General features: G+C 38.8%; 1 protein-coding gene across 1 annotated transcript in view; it reads right to left on the bottom strand.

Annotated features, from left to right (window-relative positions):
• The window catches only part of ZFHX4 (zinc finger homeobox 4), a 147,828-nt gene that overhangs the window by 131,236 nt on the left and 2,905 nt on the right, over positions 1-13,687 (bottom strand).

Genomic DNA, 13,687 nt, shown 5'->3' with positions numbered 1-13,687 from the left:
GAATTATCACAAGCTTTGTGATTTTACTGAAGTCTGGATGTGCCCTCTGTCAGCATATTTGCAAGGTAAGAATGGATGGCAGAAGTAACAAATAATGACTAGGGAGTCAGAGTGGCTCTACAGCATTCACCTAACTGCTTTGTTGTCTCAAAACAAACTGTGAAATAAACATTACAGCACTTTTTTGCCTGCATGCTAAAAATGCTGCAATTATCTTTCTAAAAGTTACCACGAAGCAGGTAGTCAAGCAAACAGTCCAGGTCTTGGGGAGACACCACAACTCCAGATAAGTTCAGAAAGAGTCTTGATAAAAACAAAATATAAAGAATCTTGCTTTTGAGCAGATTTACAAGACTGCAAGACTCTTCTAATTATGCATCTGAAAAAAAAAAGGCTGTGGTATTGTAAATCATGTTAAACATTTAAATATTACTCTATTACTAAGTCAGTCTGGTCAGTGAAAATACAGGATGTTTTTTAAACAGTTTAGTTATTAATAAAGCACTTTTTTTCTAGAATATTATCATGGCAAATTTGTTTTGTACTGCCAAGATCAGCTGGGCATTTTGTTTTTATTATGCATAGTCTTTTGTCATTTTTTTGTTCTGCAAGTTAATTTGACTGCTGTGCATAAGTGAAGTGAGCAATTCAGTAATTAACTTTGGTGTTTTAAAATGTATGAACTTTAATTAGATTTCATTATAAACAAACAAATGTCAACCATAATTATAAGCTCCTTGGTTTAACCACATATTATCCCTTTTCAAACAAACTTGATGTCAGACAAATTAAAATCAAGCAGCCAGCAATTTTGAGTTGAATTTTACATGATCTGCCAGTAACCTGATTACTTTAACTTCAATATCATTACAGGAAAAGTATTTCAAGAAAAATAATTACAAGAATTCCAACAGGAGACAAGCTTAATTGTATTGATTCAAAAGATGCATGTATGTAGGAACCATGCTGAAGGAATAATGTTATCTTAAATCTACAGTTACTATTAAAATTGTATTGTCTGGCATGAAAAAGGCAATTTGAGATCAGTGTCTGGAAAAGCAGAGATACAAAACTAACTGAAATAATTATCTTTACGCCATTATACTTTAAGCAACAAAATATCAATGAGGAACAACTTGAAGGCATGAAGGTTTGCAGGTTTATTTACTGACTGGTGTATCTATTAGTACCAGGAACAAGTGGAGCTGTCAGGACATAATGAAGGTAAATGATTAGTTAGCACAGAGACTGAGCTCTTCTTCAATGCAATAAGAGTTAATTAAAGTTTACCACCAAACATCAACCAAAGCAGGATGTTGATCAGGTTTCAGCATTAAGTGCAAACAGACAATGGTTGGCAGCAATTAGTGCAGCTATCAAATGACATGCAATTATAATTATACATTTAAAACACCTAAAGGCTTGTGGAAGGGAGGGAAGAATCCCATCAGCTTCTTTGACTACGTACAGTCAAAGTGCAGGAAACAGGTATCAGATATATCACTTCAATATTGTAAATCAATAGAATTAAACAAAAAAAAAAGGTTGTACAAGCACATTATCTGAAAAAGGACAATCCACTGTACATGAAATGGAAGAAATCTGCAGGTGACTCCTAACAAAGATAAGTACTAGTTAGATTAAATAAATTACTTTTCTGCTGCCACTCACACTGACACGCATAAACAGGGAAGTGTTTGGGGTTTAAAGACTGGTGGCTGCAGTTTTATTACACATTTTTATGCCAGACTCAAGGTTACCTGGTATCTTTAGTCCCTGTGGTCACATTCACAGCATGAGAAGGCCCAGAAGGACCACGGGCCCGAAGCCCATGACCACAAGAGCTGGTTTCACATGCTAGCAGCAAGCCTGCTGCGAGGAAGCCTGGCCTTACCAGAGGCAATTGCCTGGCACCTGAGCCACAGCCTAGGGCTCTGCCACACATCCCCTCCTCTCCACCCCCTCCAATCAGCATGTGCGCCAGTCCTGCCTGCCCCCAAACTTATGCCCAAGTTTTGGGAAAGACCTAGGAAGTGAGAGATTTCCAGCCCAGACAAACGCCATGCATCACACAGCAGCAATGCAGACGTGCCAATAACGCAGAGCCCGGTGAGGGCCGGAGCTGCCACCGCCACACGCTGCTCCCACTCCGAGGCCGTGCGGAATGGTGGCAGCCACCAGATCGGTGAGACAACCGAGGTGACGATCGTTTTCTTCTCAGTCTCCCGTTAAAACCAAAGGAAAGATGATAAACTCGCAGCAGCACCTTTAATAGCAGCACCAAACAAAGGGAAAAACTGCTCTCAGCCCAGCGCTGACAGCCCGCTGAACGCCCTCAGCGCAGATGTGGGAAGTTAAAACACCCAAGTTCTGCAGTATCAAACACACGGGGCACACAGCAAAGCAGGTAAATAGCCATTATTAACTGGTGTAGCCCAAGAGACAATTAGCTACACAAATCTAGTATCCAGACAACTCTCAGTAACTGCTCCACACACTGGAGATGGAATAACTCGCTCCCACTCACTCCTCTTGGGCTGGCATAGTGCAGGTAGTGGGATTATCTGGTTAAACACCTACACTGTTCCACATCAGCTGAATAGGTCTGGCAAGAAGGATCCTGACCTCAAAGAAACCAATATCTCTTCAGCATTTTTATGGACAACGCAGTGGGAAAAGCACCGTGCTCTTCCTAGGTATGTAACAGGAAGCAAGACAAAGCTTTCCAGCAGACAAGTAGCAGGTTTCCAAGAAAGCTAAGCTGTGACAAATTAAAACCTGATGATGAGAGGAGCAAAAGGGCTAGACAGTAGGATTCACTGCCGAAGGATACCACTGAAACCATGAATCTCCCAAGATTTAAAAAAAAGAATGGAAACTGGCTGCCAAAATTATCCAGAGTAATTGTAATGAATGTGAAAAAAACAAAAACCTAAATTGTAAGGGATATTAAAACTTGTTTTTCAGAGGTCTAAAAAATTTGCATTTGCAGTCTTGGCAAGGCAGGCATATACAATAGGTTATCCTACATCTGCCTACTGTGATATTCTTCAGAAGCATTTTGCACAGACTAGCCAAAGAGAGAAAAAGGCTGGACCCAACAAAATCCCAGTTTGGCAATCAGTATGTTTTTATATTATGAATTACCCCCTGAGTAAAGAAGCGTCTACAGCAGGGAGACTATCCTTGTATTTTATTTGAACTAACCCATGCAAAAAGATCATCAGCATCAGTCTGTATTTTAATGTTGCATAAATTTCCACTGTGTCAAATTCAGTAAACCTTCTAACCTTCTTTTAAGATTGTAAACACCATATTTTTTTAATGCACTTTTTTTTTAATTTTATAAGAAAATCCACATACATATGCAAAATGCATTAGGATGGGTTGTGTCAGTATGTTGGCTACCAGTTGTGATTTTCTCTGGAATGTGCACACGTTCACATTGCTAAAATTATTTTAATAAAATGCTTTACTGCTTTTCATAGTTCCTGGGCTGAAGCCTAGAGCAGTTCTACAGATTTTTTTTCCCTAACAAACCTCATTTTCCCAACTAATTCTGTTATGCTAGGGATTTGTGCACAGAGTTGGCTAATCCCAGTATTTCCCTAGAGCTGCATCTAAGCTATGGCCCACTCCCAGCACAAAAGTGTCTCCAAAAGCCCTTTCGCCCCCTTCAGCACTGATACACTCATTGGTCCTGACATTTTCACTTCAGCCATGACAAATGAGCTGATGGCTGTGATCAGATTGCACACGAGGACTGCTTTATCAAAGACGTATCATTAACTCTCATCACTGTCTTCCATTATGACTCTTTTGGTCAAATCTGTTGTGAAAATGCAAGCGAATTTAAAAACACAACCTAAACACAGCAACAAACAAACTTCATTAAAAAGCGGGAAAGAAAACCAGACTCGGACGGGATCAGAAAGAGTCTAGCGTTAACTAAATGTTTCTCTGGGGATTTAAGTAACTGTACTCAACCTCTGCCCCAGTGCAAACATGGTAGTTGACCGTCTTCGAAAGGCCCCTTCCCCCATTGCGGACTGCGAGCACTACTTTGCCTTTTTTAGAGAAACAAAAATACAGCAGCAGCCATCAAATATGTCTAAAAACAAAGTCAACTTTTTTTTTCCTCTTTAGTCTCTGAATCACTTCACATTCTGTGTGTCTGCTCTTATCAAAATATGTTTCTCAAATAAATCCCTTAAAGAATATAAAATTTTCATTTGAATCACAGCCACATAATCACACTGTTTTCTGAGTCACAATAAAAACACCAACATAAAGCACTGTCTGAAACGGAAATCGCTCAGCTCCCTATGAATACCACAACCTTTCTGTCAAGTCAGAACCTAAGTTCCAGTTACACGGTTCTTGTTACATCTAGAGGGTTTACAAAGTATATATTTGTTGTAACGTATTCTAGCAATTCATCTGAGAATACACATCTAGCAGAGTCAACTGTAACACAACAGATCTTGGGAATGAAGGTCATGCTTTGAGATAAAGTGCTATTCACTTTTGGACCATGCAAGAAGCTCTTTATTCCTGTTCTTATTGGCATCAGTTCCCCCTTACCAGAGCAACAACAAAGCCAAGTGCTCGTGTGAGGTTTATGAATAAATCAGAGGTGAGCCACTTTAAGTGCTGCCCATGATTTCCTTGTTGACAGTGAGCACTTAAACAGGCTTCTATGACCAGCAACTCCTGGCAAACCTTAATGGCTCCTAATCTGTGCCCTGCTTCATTTCAGGAAAGAAATGACCTACCCCAATTTTTCTCAAGTCTTCACCTTTTGGGCAACTACTGTCCTGCCTTTTTAAGAAATTCACATTTGGGGACTGTCCTGTTTCAGTGCCAAGTTTTCACATAACACACAACATAAAAATCACCATTTTCTTCCTTGAAAACAAATGACAGCTAATAAAATATTATTGTGTTGTGCAGCCTAAGTAATTCCCAGACAAACCATTACACAATTCAGTGTTTGTTTAAATTGTGTAGATTTTTAAATGAACCTAAAAGATATGCAGTATATTTGCCTCCAATTATTAAAATCATGTAAAAAATATGCTGAGAGCAGATTCAACCCTTCTGTACAGCTACAGCTGAAATCAGGAATGTTTATAAATCATTACCAGAGAACGCGTTTTAAAAATTCAAACAGCCTCAAAATCTATTTTTAAATAATAATAACATTGAAAATCAAACTAATTTCAACAGTAAACTCTGTGCTGGGTCAAACAAATCTGGTCCGGGAACATTAGAATCCAGCTGTGGCATGACACTAGGTGCTCCAGTATGTACGTCTTTGATGCACAAAACCACTCAGAGAGCTATGCTGTTCAACATTAAAGCTGTATCCTGCATGGAGAATAGATTTCAACATGGAATGAAATTCTTCATTTTTAAGTACTCTCTCTCCCTCACAACGCCTCTTCTTCCCCCTGCCCCCCTCCCCTTTTTGACATGTCACCATCTCCAGATGGCTGAATTGACTCTGTAGTAGCTGAGTTATTGTCAGGCTCCCAGTTTCTGCTATATTTAAATACTAACATTTTTTTGCTCTGCTGTCTCCTGTTGCCTTTCCACCCACTCGGGAAAAAGCTGTGATTTCAGTGAGCGCTCCCCCCGGGCCAGGGGGGCGGCTGCCTGGCAGCCTGACCTGCCGCTGCTGGAATTGCGGCGGGTGCCTCAGCAGATGACGCTCTTCTTTGCAAGGGCCTGATCCAAACCAGGGGAAATCGATCAGGCGGCGCTGGACTTCGGAACAGGCCCTCAGTCAAAACTGGAAACTGCAAAAATGCTGCAGAAAGCACCCGTCAAGTGAGAGAGAAATCCACAGGCCAGACTAGTTAGGACTCAAAACTCCAGTGATGCCTTTCACTGGAACCGAAACGTCTGTCCCAGTGCACTGCAGATGACTCGGTGAGAAATCATATTTTTCTTCCCTACAGAAACCAGTTGCTGCCACTGGAAAAACGCCCAAAGCACATTGCTTTGTTTTAGCAGAGTGGCGCATGGTTTTCTGTGCATGGGGTGGCACTTCCCACCCCAGAGATAACTGCACTCCAATGGCAAAAAAATTATTTTTTTGCAAACAGTTGTGTAAACTCAAAGGAACTGAGAGATTGAGGGATGACATATGCCATATAACTAAATAATTTATTTTAGAAATGTTACATTTTCTTTAATTTAAACCCTTGGTGCTGTAAACAAAATCAATAACCATATTTCAATTAAAAAAAAAAAAACCAAAACAAAATGGAAAAGGACCTGAGTAAAACCCACAGAAATAAATTCCCTGTTTAGGGAGCTACTTTTCACTCAGAATCTTATTTTCTGGAGTGGGGAAGTCATGGGAAGTGTTAGGTGGTAAACAAGGAGAATCTTAATTAAAGGTGGACAGCCATAGTTTTTCAAACAGGCAAACCACCTGCATTTGAAAACATCATGTAATGCCTAGCAAATCCAAGGATATTTCTTTCCCTTCTCTTGCTATAAAAGCTCTGGTCTCTGAATACCAAAAATCAAAGGACCATCCCAAACAGATAGACAGAAGTAATGTTTTTGCCATGAAAAAGAGATTATTCTTATCTGTTACACTACCATCTTCTGAGACAAATGTGGAAACAACTGGGATTATTCCAGGTTTCCATCAGTGCCCCAAACACTGGAGCACTACCAGTGACAGGTGCCTTGTCATCTCAGATTAGGTGAATTTATAAGGCAGCCTCTGTGTCAAAACAGGGAGGAGCGAGCCTTCAGCAGCAGCCTCTCACAGACCCTCAGCTCTGCTGTTACCTGGTAAAAGGAAGAGAACTGACCCCCCTCTCAGCCTCTCTGGAAAACCTCTAACTTACAGACCTTCCAGTGCCTTCCTTAAAAATGGAAATGGGAGCACAAAAAGAGGAGACAAAACCCTTCGAATTTAATTTTATGGAATTATTGTCAAGTGGTAACTACAGGCCTGATTCTTTTTCCACTAATATCAAAACTGTCTGTCTTGCCAGTTTTACACCCATATTATTCCCCTAATTTCAGGGCAGTAATTGTTGATTTAGTTTAGGGTGAATGGGAAGAATATCGTTCTTTTGGTTATATGCGTCATAGGCACACATCAAGACAGGCCTTTTGTATGTATTTCTTTGTTGCAGAAACAGAGTATTTGTCTATTTGAATGCAGTTTTAAATGTATATCCAGTGTGCATGTCGCTTGTTCTGCAGACACTGCTGCAGCCTGTATGGTAAATGTTTGTTTTCAGAGTCACCATGGTCTTTCATGTACATACAGCTTTTAGTTTGTGAACTATTGACCTGAAGGACCATAACACCTTCTTAGGAGCTGGGATAACTGATCAGATCACTGTGAGTATTAAGTCTGCTAGATTTATCTGTAAAGAGATGCCAGTTTATGTGTGTCTTTAATTTTTTCTCAAAAATAAAAAAAAGCAAACTGAATATAATTCAGACAAATTGCAATCTAAATATCTCTCTTTCTCTCTCCATTTTCTTTTTTTTAATTGAAAGACAATTCTGAGTAATGTGAAAATAAAATAGAGTGTCTTGATACAGGAAACTTTTATTTTCACCTTATAACTTAGCTAAACCATTCCTCAGAATATTTTTTTAAGCTGCAAACGTAATTCCTCAACAAGTCTGCCATATTTCAGGCTGGCACAAACTTTTCTGGTTAGTTTAGAACACAGCAAAATTTGCAATAATAATGAAAATAGTGGTATAAAACTGCTATAGAGTGACTATTAAAAAGGAATAGAGTGGGCATGCATTATAGACTGAACTTCCTGCTTTTATTTATGCAAAACAAGTTTATCTCTACAGGTCTGCAAAATCCTGTTATCAATACGTGTGTTTATTACCCCTTTCGAAAACAACAACAAATCTCAACAACTACCAAACAAAATCTACAAAGTTTGTTATACCTATTTGGTAAAAGCAGTTCATACATGTCTTAGTTTCTCCTATCTGTGCATCTGTTCACATAAACATATTTTGTGTTACATCTTATTCTTTAAAATCTTGAATCTCAGAATCTTGGTGGGCTGGGATTCTGCCCATTCAGAAAGAATGCAGACATCACATAAGTTATTATTAACCCATGTGTTATCCAGTTCTACAGTGGCTGGAACTTTGCCAGAGACAACACATGGTGCTTGGTTAACAATATTTTAAAATACAAATTAATTTATTTTTTTAATTAACACATTTTTCTTATAGAAATAAACTAATAAGATCTTCCCAGAATGAAGGCATACCCCAAGCATATTCCTTTCAAAGAAGTTTTAAGGAATTTCATAAAGCAAGCAGCAAAACATTCAAAAACCTCCAGAAGGTCTTTATCTTTTAAAAAGAGATTACTTTTGTGACCGTTCTTCCCAAGCACTGTCTGCATTTACAGTTTTGGTTTATTTATTCCTTAGAAATCCTAATTTCTTAGAGGCATCTCCAATGTTTAAATATTATATGATCAAGCCCAATACTGAACTAACAAGCATTTACAAATAAACATTCTGCAAACTGGAAAAAATCCTCGAAACAAGCTAATATTTAGTCTGACTACCAAGAGTTTTCCACAGTAGCTCTAAATCGGTAATTATGTTGACCTGATAAAAAAGAGAGCCTATTTAATATGCACACATACAAATAATTATTCACACTGCATTTGATTTACATACATACAAAAGAACCACTTCCCACTTTCAAAAGTGGCTCAACACTTATGGTATTTTAACTGCCCTAATTACTGTTGAGAGAACATAATTAGAAGCACTGATCACATTGTCAACAGCTAACCAGTTGCAGCCCTGGCTGGGGGCCTGATCCTGTGCTGGCTGGAGGCGGAGGGGACCAGCACTGATTGCAGGAGGAGGCCAGGGCCCTTCTGGCCACCTGAATCTACAGGAATCCAAACGTTTTAACCAACCTGAGTATGCTGACACAGTCCCACTGAACACCCCGCTCCTTACGTGCATGTATCAATTGCTATTTCGGTAAGCTTTCTCTGTTTTCAAAGGCGAGCAAAGAGAGTAATTTTTTCCCCAGCAAGGCTCCTATACCACTTAAACACTTAGCACTGAGTCAGAATTCATAACTTTTTCCAAAGGAGAAACAGTTTAATAATTAAAACAGATATTGACTAAACCCTGCTTCCTTGAATACCGAACTTTTATTAGATTATTATGTGTTGATGCATAATTTCCATTGGCAACTTTTAAAGCAGCTCCTTCCCTGCCTGCCGGCCCCTGTCCTCCCTCTTTCTTTCCCCCAAGCAAAGTGCTGGGAATCCTTGATACCCAATAGTCAATATTTGGTTTGCCTGTCATGTTCCTGGAGCTCCCCTCCATACAAACCTGTGTTTCTTATCCTTTCGCTGCACTACTCTCGTACGTGTTACTTCTCATGATGATGTAAATTCAGGGCATCTTAGCAATTTGCTAAAATCTGAGCTTCTGCTTGTTTTCTCAAGTTTTGGACAAACATAACTTTGGGGAGAGCTGAACATAGGCATAAAGAAAGAGGAGCCTGCATTTTCATCTTCCTTTCATCTCAGTCATTCAGTCAACCATTCAGTGCCCTATTCAACAGAGCTTTTCATTATGCAAAAAAATGCTAATCCTTTTCCGATGCTTTCACACTTGTATAAACCCCCATTCCTTCGACTGAAAAGCAATTATATCAGTTTACCTTTCTGTCAAAAACAGGATTAATATTCCAATACCAGAATCTCCTTTATTTTCCTATCTTTTGCTTTAGGAAACTAGAGATTATTAGTGGCGGTATTCCTTAGAGCAAGAATACATTATTTTAAATATGATTATTTTAGCCAAAGCACGAGGGGGGAGGGGGAGGGAGAGAAAAAAACTTCAGTTGCTGCGGAAACTCTTTTCAGTGACAGAACTGACCTTCCCTTTGCAGAGGCCTGAATAGAATGAGCCTCACTCTGGTCTATTAATCAGAAACAAATTATGAAAGAATGTGGCTGGACTGGTTGACACTATCCTGTCTTGGGAGACTCAGTAACAGCCTAGTAACAATGTCCTCTTCATGGGTAATGAACAGCCATGACAAATGGGGCAGAGAAACTATTTATTTGCATATGCAAATTCTCACACAAGGGAAACATGTACAAACAAGTGTCATTGTAAGGTGGATTAGGCAAACAACGCTTTCTTTTTAGGACACTCTGCAGCCCAGAACATTAGTCAGCACAATTAAACCAGTCTCCATGGAGACTAATGAAATTTCACCATGGTATGAGTTAAATTAGATAGCTAGTTATGTGTTTTCACAATCCAACTTGAAATCCATTATTGTTTCAGAACAATACGGCAATTGTGCCTGGCTGATCTTTGCCAGCTCAACAAGCTCCTAAGTTGACAATTTGCATATGTTAATATAATTAAGCACTAATTACATGAAACTTGTACATATTCACATGCACTTTCCCTGGGCGCTTCTCAGTTTGAACCTTGGCCAAGTCTTTAACCCTTTGAATGAATTTGGAGTAGCAAAGCTCTGCCTTCTGGGTACAGCCCCAAGGCAGATGCAGAAAAGCTCTTCATTTATAAACACAAAGCTTAACCTGGCTTCTCATATTTCTATCAACAGGCTAGAAAACATTTTTGTGTGTGGTGGGGTAGGAGAAAGGCCAAGAGGTGGAGGGAGCTGGATTGGAAGTACTTTAGAGACCCAGCTCTGGTGACCTTTTTGCATATGAAAACACAAATATTTACCCACCTAACAGGTCACAAACACATGTATTGCCATTGTCACAGGTCTTCAAGACTCGAATTGTCAAAAACTAGTCAAGGTTTTATGTCAATGCTCTCAGATCCACAGAAATGGGAACGAGAAAAGGGAAAAAGAGCAAGCAGTAACTAATGAGCTTTACATAAATATATGCAGAGGCAATTAAGCAGTGTTAATTACTATGACAGCAGTTAATTGAATATAATTAGATATTTTAAGCTACTGACTAAGGCATAGTTAAGATTAATTTTATTGAGATTAATTGTAAATAAGAATAGATTAACTGTGTTTTGACAGGCATAAAAAGTAGATCTGCAAATTAACTAGGAGAGCAGAAACTAGCACAAAAATCATATATTATCTTAATGTCACACCTCAGAATCATCTGCTCAATAAACATGACTTTTCAAACCCAAACAGACAGGAATCTTGAAGAAAAACAAACAGCTTGCAGAGATTAAAGAGCCTTTTGTCCTTTTTCATGTGCATTTCTTTTAGCAGACTAAATTAAGCGAGTCTGGTGTACGTTTTTAGGAAGGAACATTTCACACTGAATGGAAAAAATGTTCTATCACATATGAAATTCATGCAGCTGTGCGGAACCTAGTCCAGATGGTCTAAGACTATAAAACAACACTAAATGATAGACAGTAGGGCCTTCCCAAGATTATGTGATAAAATCACAACCTCATATTTTGACTTAAATTTTCTGTCATGTATTGTTTCCTTCCAGATCAGATAGCTCCATTTTAATTTTTAACTAATCCTGAATATTCAATGGAAACTCTCAATAAACATTACTGATAGGCACATGAGCATAAATCATAAAATATCTGCAAAACGCCCCTTAGCTTCATAAAAACAATGCTGAATTCGAAGTCTCCTGGTTCTCCCACAATACTAAACTGCTCACACTACTTAGCCTAAAGAGGTAAAAACGTCTGGATTTAAATATGCTTCAAAAACACACCAAAGCACATTCTACTAGCAGATTAATTCATGCATGCTGCTTAAGAAAATTAACAACAAGGCTGAAGAATGCTGAACAAATCACTAATAAGAAAGGAGCTTCAATTGATTTTGAAATAAATCAATAGGTGATTAACACAATATTTTTAAAGCAGTAGAATGTATATATATTATATAAGCATGTATATTATATTTTCAATACCTTTTTAGCTCTTAATCGAACAAGGACTTTACAACAGTGAGCATGTCCCTATATTGACTATCAACTTCTTTGGAATGTCTTTAGTCTTTTATAACGAAAATCCAAAAAATGGTCTGTGAAACAAGGCTACGACAAGCCATTCTGCAGTGAAAGATTTTAAATCATCCAGCCTCTTCTAATAGACTTGAGACTTATTGAGGTAGAAACCATAAAAAATGAAGAAGGGAAATTTAATCCCTGAAATATTGATTTGCACATTAATATCATATAGGCAGAGGGCAATTTGGCTTCATGGAAATGACACATTGTCGACCCTTGGTGAAGTCAGAGCCAATCTAACTGCTGAACATGTCTGAATCTCAAGAGTTATTAAGGGCTTCCCTTCTTGCCTTTATGACTTTTCTTCAGCCTACCAATGCAATCTTAAATGTATTATCTTTAAGAAATAATTGTAAAACCTCAGGGGTTTTCCAGTTAATGGAAGGGAGGCTAAACCACATCAGATTCTGAAATGCAACATTAAACCCTTGCAATCAACAAAACCACCTCAATTCTCATCCATCCAGTGCAGGATCTAATATTGTTATTAGAGATAATCAAATTTCATTGTGTAAATTTAGGCTCATGGTCAGAATGGAAGCAGTAAATTCTGCAATATTAAACAGTGATTTTTCTCAGCCTCCTTTATATGTTCTTTGATGGTGCACTATCTTCACAAATAAACCTAAACTATTCAAAAATCAAGGTACACATCTATCGCCCTGTTCTGAAAGATGCACACAATGTCGTTTGCCACCTCCACAGCCTTCCTTTAGTTTTAACTTGATCTAGCGGATAAGTTCCATTTTAGAGAATAATAAAGCAGTACCACTGCATAAACCAAACAGCAGGTACTATTACTGTGACTTACACAGATGGTTTACCTGACCTTTCTTTGTTCCTTGGGTAGGTTTCACTTTTGCAGATTTACGACTTTTCCTTCTATATTTCATTGACCCTCTATGTTCATTATCATAAAAATGAAAACTATTGAATACATGTTTATGTTGGCAAAGTCCAAAAAGCCCAAAACTAAAGGATAAAGAGATGCTACAATGCACTGTGTGGATCTCTAGATCGTACACTATAAATATTCAAGCACAGATAACACGAATAACTGAATAATCCTGGTGAGCCCCAGCTCTGGAGCCAGGTGCAAGAGGTTAAAACAGCTGGCTAGCCATCTTTTATTTTGTGTGCCTTCCTACCGGCTGAAACCGCAAACCCTGAAAACTAGCAGATATTCCCTCAAGGTTGATAGTCTGATTTTTTTCATTTCAACCAGTTTAGTAGGATCCCCCAGTAGAGAAAAGACAGAAACTCCTTAAATACAGGCAGTTGAATAGGAAGTGGAGCAATGATGATTAAGGCTCTTCCCCCCCACACACCCCCCAACCTTCAACCCCCCGTTTATTTCCACGATCTTCTTTGTGCACCTTCCCATCCAAACGTTTGTATTCCTTATTTCAAAGAAAAGCACTCCGGATCGTTCTGTCAGTTTTGCCAGTAAATATAAAGTAAAACAAGTGTTGATGGCACTGAGAGTGTTACATACCCAGGCTGTGTTTTTGCATTGCTCTCAATGGAAGCGATCGATGCCCATGTCACAGTCGCGTCCCAATCGCAGCCAAGTCTCTGCCTCAATCTAACCAACAACAGGCAGGGCTGCAAAGGCTTCTCACTACCTCTTCCATCCATCCA

This window comes from Camarhynchus parvulus, chromosome 2, assembly GCF_901933205.1.
Source record: "Camarhynchus parvulus chromosome 2, STF_HiC, whole genome shotgun sequence".
Taxonomy (NCBI): Eukaryota; Metazoa; Chordata; class Aves; order Passeriformes; family Thraupidae; genus Camarhynchus; species Camarhynchus parvulus.
The sequence above is the reverse complement of the archived record's forward strand: the minus strand, read 5'-3'. Positions and strand labels throughout refer to the sequence as shown.